At 47.4% G+C, this 6,840-nt stretch overlaps 1 pseudogene; it reads right to left on the bottom strand.

Annotated features, from left to right (window-relative positions):
• Positions 1-4,706: 4,706 nt before the first annotated feature.
• On the bottom strand, positions 4,707-6,482 carry LOC144769227 (AP2-associated protein kinase 1-like; annotated as a pseudogene).
• Positions 6,483-6,840: the final 358 nt, after the last annotated feature.

The following is a 6,840-nucleotide window of genomic DNA, read 5'->3' as shown; positions in this document are numbered from 1 at the left end:
GGATGAGGGCTGATGTTTCGCCATTGTCTAGTTGGCGCCTGATGTCGTCTGTGGCGGCGATGAGGGCAGTCTCGGTGCTGTGGTTGTGTCTGAATCCGGACTGGGATATGTCTAGGATGTTGTTGTCCTCGAGGTGGCGGGTCAGCTGCATGTTGGCGATTTTCTCGATGACCTTCGCCGGGAAGGGGAGCAGGGAGATGGGCCGGAAGTTCTTGAGTTCTTTGGGGTACGCCTTGGGTTTCCTGAGGAGGGTGTTGATTCGGCCTGCTTCCAGCTTTCCGGGAATCTCGCTGTGTCGAAGAAGATGTTGATGAACTTCTGCAGTTGGGGTGCGATGGTTACGTCAGCTTTGTTGAAAACGTGGTGCGGGCAGGGGTCTGATGGAGATCCTGAGTGGATGGAGTTCATGACTTTGCGTGTCTCTTTGTCATTGACGTGGGACCAGGAGGTCAGCTGGTTGGTGCAGGTGGTGTTTTGGGTGGGGTCTGTTGTAGTCGGGGCGGATGAAAAGTTGAAGCTGTCGTGGATGTCGGCAATCTTCCGATGGAAGAAGGTGGCCAGTGAGTCACATAGATCTTGCGAGGGCAGGATGATGTTGGTGTTGGCGCTGGGGTTGGAGAGTTCCTTCACTATGTTAAAAAGTTATTTCCTGTCGTGTGCGTTGTTACCCAGTCGGGCTTTGAAGGACGATCTCTTGGTTGTTCTGATGAGGTGGTGATGTCTGCGGATGGGGTCCTTGTGGGCCGCGTGGCTGTCTGGTGTGCGGTTGTGGAGCCATTTCTTCTCCAATTTCCGGCATGTTCGTTTGGAGGTCTGGAGTTCTTCGGTGAACCAGGCGGATCTTTTGCTGTTGTTGTTGATGGAGGGTTTCTCGATCGGGGTGAGGGTGTTGGTGCAGTCTTTGATCCACTATCTGAACTTTCGGGCGGTGGTGTCTGTGTCGGTGGGGTCAGTGGGAGGGTTCTGGGCGAGGGTGAAGGCCAGCTGGTCTTCGGTGACTTTGGTCCAGCAGCTGCGAGGCAGCTGTTGGGTGCGGTGGTGCGTGATTGGTTACTTGAAGGTGAAGTGGATGCATCGGTGGTCGGTCCAGTGGAGTTTGGTGGTGTGGTCGAAGGCGACATGGGTGCTTGTGGAGAAGACGGGGTCGAGCGTGTGGCCGGCGGCGTGGGTGGGTTCGGTGATGAGTTGTCGGAGGCCGAGGTTGGTGAGTTTGGAGATCAGGGCAGTGGAGTTGGCGTCATTGTAGTGGCTCATTCAAGTGTACTATATGTAGCTTCCTCTTGGAAGCCATCAATCCAGTCTTGTCAGAAAGAGAAATTGGGCTCTGTTTTTAAAAATCTTACTAAAATATTTCCATTTGAAGGATTTTGCATGCTGCAGCAGTTCATACTTGTTAAAGAAGTTAAAGTGCGTTTTTACTATCCATACTTTGTAATTGGAAATGTTCTTTCCTTAGTTTACTAACGCTTGATTCAGTAAGCATTTCTTTAAATTTGTGGACTCAGAGCTATAAGCATTAACTATAGTGTTATGGCAACATATTTCTGTGCTAGCTGGAGGTAACTTGTGGTACGGTCAATCCTGAATCTGCTTCTATGAGGTAGGTGGTGGTGGGCTCAGGCACTCAATTTCACCGATGAGGACCAGTAATATATTACCGGGTAAACGGCACTGTGGTGCACCTTTGGGTAACATAGGTGACATTGTGGAAAAAATAATCTCCCAAGGGAAATAAGCATGCCTTAAGCATTTCCTAGATGTGGTGAAACAGTATGTTTGTAAACATTCATTATTTTATGATGCTATGATAGATTTCATGACTATCAGGGCAGAGGAATATGCCCAGAGAAACATATTTTGATGTGTATGCCTATCTGACTCAGTTATTTTAGAGGGACCAACAGTTTGGTGAGGCTATAGATTTGTGTGTGACAGTGTTTAGTGCTTAGCAGTTAACACGTTTACCACTGCCTGTGCATTTGATAATTATACTATGAAACATACAAAGGATGGGATTGGTGTATTATGCAGTATAAAAAGATGTCATATTGCAGGTTAATATGCATGAATTTGCCGCTCCATGAAATAGGTGCTCTTTCAAAAAGCATACATTACCAGAGAGAACAGGTTGTGAAGACATTTGCTTTATCTAAATAAGCCTACAATGTGGCATGATCTGAAATGTTCAGTTGGGAAGACAATTTGCATGCTCTGTGGCATGTTCGACTATTTTGAATAAGTGTCCAAGAGTGGTAGCATGTGTTTAGGTTTAAATCCTATGTGTGAGGAATTAGCAAAAGAGCAGTTTGATAATTGGTGCTGCTAATGCTTTGTTGAGAGGAACCTTATGCTGAAGTGATGAATTCTGAAATGCATCTTGATTTCAAATTCAGGATTGAATCACCATTAATTTAGGGAAAATATTCAAAGAGGAGCTGGATAATCTAGAAATTAAACGACCATATGTCTAACATTGTGAACATCCAGTTTCGAAAATGTTTCTTCCAATATTTTGATGACCAAGTGAATTTTAAGAAACACAGTGCAAAATAGGTGCCTCTTCTGTAACCTTTGTTTTATCTGTGATACAGAACTACATTTAGAAACACCAGTAAAGTTCCATGTTTTTAAATATTTTGAATTGTAATAAATGCACATATATTGTGTTGGCGAGTGAGTAATAGCAACAAGCTCAATTTGTAAATTAATCAACTATTTACGAACCAAACCCTTTTGACCACTGGAAGTGACAAATGGCTCATTCAAGTGAACTATATGATTTTATTAAATGTATCTGTTTAGAGTGTTTTCAGAGCATTTTAGTTTGTTTTGTCACATAAGATATGTAAAAGTGATATCTTTGAACTCATGATACAATTAGACTCTGCTAAAAATGGCAACTCAAAGTTTAAGGTATTGCCCTATCCACAAATCGGCACATAGAGTACTGGAATATTTCACATGTCCCTTTTCAATGCATTAGTCATTTTAACTAATTTATTCCAAAATTGTGCTTTAAATGCACTTTTGATTTCATTGTTTTATTAATTTTCTCAGGGCAGGGGAAGCTCCGATCAAAACCTTACTTGAGCACGGATCCATTGCTGAATTTCAAATAGGGTATTACAAGCAGCTTTCAACAGTGCCAGTTGGGTATGTGGGTTGAGCCAATGGAATAAGTGGGTGGACCAAGTGGAGGAAGTGGGTGGTGTCAGTAAAAGTGGGTGTGGCCTCCGACAAACATTTGAGCACCTGGACTTCATATTTTACAAACTAAGCACTGATGCCCATTCCTCCTCCAGGGACACACCTCACACCTGGCATTCCCAGCATTAGCACATGGACTGTTCAACTCTTTGGGCCTCTTAGGCGCTCCTGCGAATCTCACGTTGTTGAGACTCACTCTGATCATTGATATCCTCTTTCTTTTCCTTTGATAGTTTGGTTTTTCCTCTCAATTGTAAACCAAGGAACATCTCTCTTTTGAAGGATGCAAATCTACGGTGTGTTTTTACCTTTATGGTTATAATGAAAATGTCTTGTAATTGATGATGCAGTGAACACTGCTACCTCACACTTTATTCCACATATACATTTTTTTCTCAAAATGTGTGTATTATTTTGTATGTATTTTATGCATATAAAATGTAACACTCAATGCATAGTATGAAGTGCTCTGACGACCAGGGCCATGTTTGCACTTTATAAATCTTCCAAGAATAAAAAAACAACATGCAAAGTGTCAAAACACTTTCCATCCAAGCCTCAGGTAGATGGAACAAAGGGTCTGAGAGAAATCAGCAAATTTTTAAACAGCAGAGGCCAGTCTGTATATCTCCCCTGAAAGTGCCAGATGAAAAGGGCCTGCCTCTTCAACTAGAAATCACTGATGCCACCGCTTCCAGTCTCTGTAAAACAGTTAGTAGACACTCTCTCTGTGAGGTGTGCACCTCCTGCCCTCAGAGCCAATGTCTGAGTCTCAACTCATATCCACAGGAAGACCTCAGACAACATGCATTATTATTGCTTTCACTGAGGCAAAAATCAAACTACCTGCATATTTAGGGGCAAATTTATGACTTAGTGATGCAGCGCAGAAAATCACCTTTCTGTGATGTGCTGTGCAGTGGCGGTTCTTCCACGGGGGCGTTTGGGCACTGCCCCCCCTTCTTTCTCGCCGTGCGAGAAGGCAGGACAATGGTAGTTAGCATATTATATATCTACCATTGTTTCTGCCTTCTCGCACGGCGAGAAAGCAGAACTTCCTGGTTAGAGTTACTCAATGGCAGGGGGGAGTGGCTTGGGGGAGTGGCTTGCCCATTGTTGTTAATACTGACTGTATGGGCAGCCTGAGGCCGCCCAAACAGACAGTATTACCAACAGAGGGAAAGCCACTCCCCCAAGCCACTCCCCCCTGCCCTCGAGTAACTCTCCCTGTTCTCTCTGTATGCTGCAGCAGCAGCATACAGAGAGAAAATGACGTAGCCTGGGGCAGCCGGCCGCACCAATGAAAAACGCGGCAGTGGAGAGGGAGGCTGCCTGCTGCGCCGCCTTCCTGATGATGTGCTGGTGCTGCCTGCAGGACTGAAAGCGAGGACGGCGGGAAGCGGGACGAAGTCTCTGGAGTCTGATGGACGGTAAGTTAAATTTACTTAACTTATTTATATTTTTATTAATGTGTATTTTGAAACCTGTCTGCTTCGGTGTCAGCTGCATTGTCCGCAAATTTGAGGAAGCACGTTCTGCACCGGGCACTCACGCTTAGCCATTTTAAAGGAAAAGAAAGAGACCAAGAAGATATCCGGCCTGATATCGGGGTCTGGTTCCAGCATATACCGAATGAGGCAGTGCATGTTGTGGGAGTAGCGCGAGTTGTCCGGAATCGTGAAATTCCCATCACAGATTGCCACTTGACTCCCCCGAATGGCAACGTGAAGTAACACAGTTTGTAGAGAAGGCACCAAAGCGCCGCGGATATCAGCCTTGGTTGTGATAACTTTGCCACTGTAGAGGTTTACCATTTCAGGAGCACGATATGACAAAGTGGTGTACTTCTTGATTTCTTCTTCGACTGCATTAACTCCTTCCGCCTGAGGGTTCTGAAACTTGTTGGTAGCACTGCCGAAGTCGCAGAGCACATAGTGACCGCGATCATGCAACAGGATGTTTTCAACCTTGAGGTCACGGTGAACAGTGGGAATCTTGCACTGGTGCAATCGAGCCACTGCCTCGCAGGTGTCACAGAAGATCTGTAGGACCTCGTTCTCCGTGAAGCCTGTCTGCAGCCTCTGGTTCATCAGGTTCACAACCTGCCCTCCACGACAGTAATCCATCAGGATGAGAACCTCCCATACGTCACCGCTACTCACAGAGTTGATGCTGGAATCGATGTAACCAACAATGTTCTTATGACCAACCAGGTCCCTCATTATTTGGATTTCCCTCTTGCACACCTGCAGATCATGTTCGTTGTTGACGTACATGCGTTTCAGGGCGCATTTGTATGCTGGGTCCAAATGACAGGTGTACCTGATTTTTTACGCCCCGCCACTTTCAAATGTCACCAGCCGCCACTGGTGCTGCGCCACAGGCAAAGGTTAGAAGTGTACCTTATTTGTGCCAATATAGCGCATTCCTGTCCTTTCCCCAGCACTGACTCACAATGGGCAGCCTAGCACCAACGCAGGCCGCGTTGGACCATGGTGCAAGAGTGCCTCTGTTGAATGACAAAAACAATTCTGAGAGGCATGGTCCTCTTTCTATGTGTGCTGCATAATACAGCCCACATAGAAAGCGGAAGTAACAAGGAGAAATAAAGATATTTCTCCTTGCTACACCTCCCTTAAGAAGACATTTCTTTTTGGCGCATTCACAGGTCTTCCAGTTCAGGGAACTCTGGGAAATACATCAACACTGTAGTGAGCCGTCCGGGCTCTACTATACATTTTAACACCGGCATGCACTTATTGGGAGCGGGCTCGTCCCTAGGAGATAAATAAACGCCGGAAGACTGCTAGGGGTCTTCCTGCCACCAGCAATAAATGAAGTGGTCTGCATTTATTTAAGCACCCTGCAAGGCCTAAGCATTCAGGGCTGTGCGGCGCCACATTGGCGACGAGGCCGGTCAGACTCCGGTGCCTCAGCAGGGCCGGACTGGGAAGCAAAACCAGCCCAGGCAAAGTGCTCGGCCCCCCCATTGGGGGTTCCGCCGAGCTCTTTGCCATGGCCGGTTTTCTGCCGAATTTGTTACAGGGACGATTTTGCAGCTATGCTGGAAAACGGCCCTGTAACAAAAACGGCCTCCAGGGGCCCAAAATCGGCCTCCTCCCGTTCGGCGCACCCAGGGATTGCCCGGTGCCCGCTACAGCCAGTCCGGCCCTGTGCCTCGGTCACCCTACCTGCGGCGCTGGCAGCTTCTCCCTATGCCGCTCTGTCACCTGAAGGGCTGTGTCACCTGTTTCTGCCAAGGCTGCTGCCGTCATCCTGGGGCTGCCCTCCATCGCCTCATTTGCCGATCTCACTGCTGTGCCTCCCGCTGGTGCTGGGAAGGTGCACAACTGCCTGGGTCATTGCCGGGAAGGAGCGGAAGGCAGCGCGGTGCAGAATGCTGCTGACGCGCCACACCCTGAATGGCTGTGACGCCGAGTGCGCCTCCAGAGCTCCGATAGACAGGCCAACGGGGGCCACGGGGAACCGCACTGAAAACACCAACCAGTAGCGGCTGAAGAAGAGGGTGAGTCAACACTGAGCCGGTGAGAGGCTCAGGTTTAGCCAGCCCTGCCACCCAAATATCTGGTGGGCCCCAGTAGAACAAGGCTAGATTGGGACAGCCTTAGTAAG

The sequence above is a fragment of the Lissotriton helveticus genome, chromosome 7 (genome assembly GCF_964261635.1).
Source record: "Lissotriton helveticus chromosome 7, aLisHel1.1, whole genome shotgun sequence".
Taxonomy (NCBI): Eukaryota; Metazoa; Chordata; class Amphibia; order Caudata; family Salamandridae; genus Lissotriton; species Lissotriton helveticus.
The sequence above is the reverse complement of the archived record's forward strand: the minus strand, read 5'-3'. Positions and strand labels throughout refer to the sequence as shown.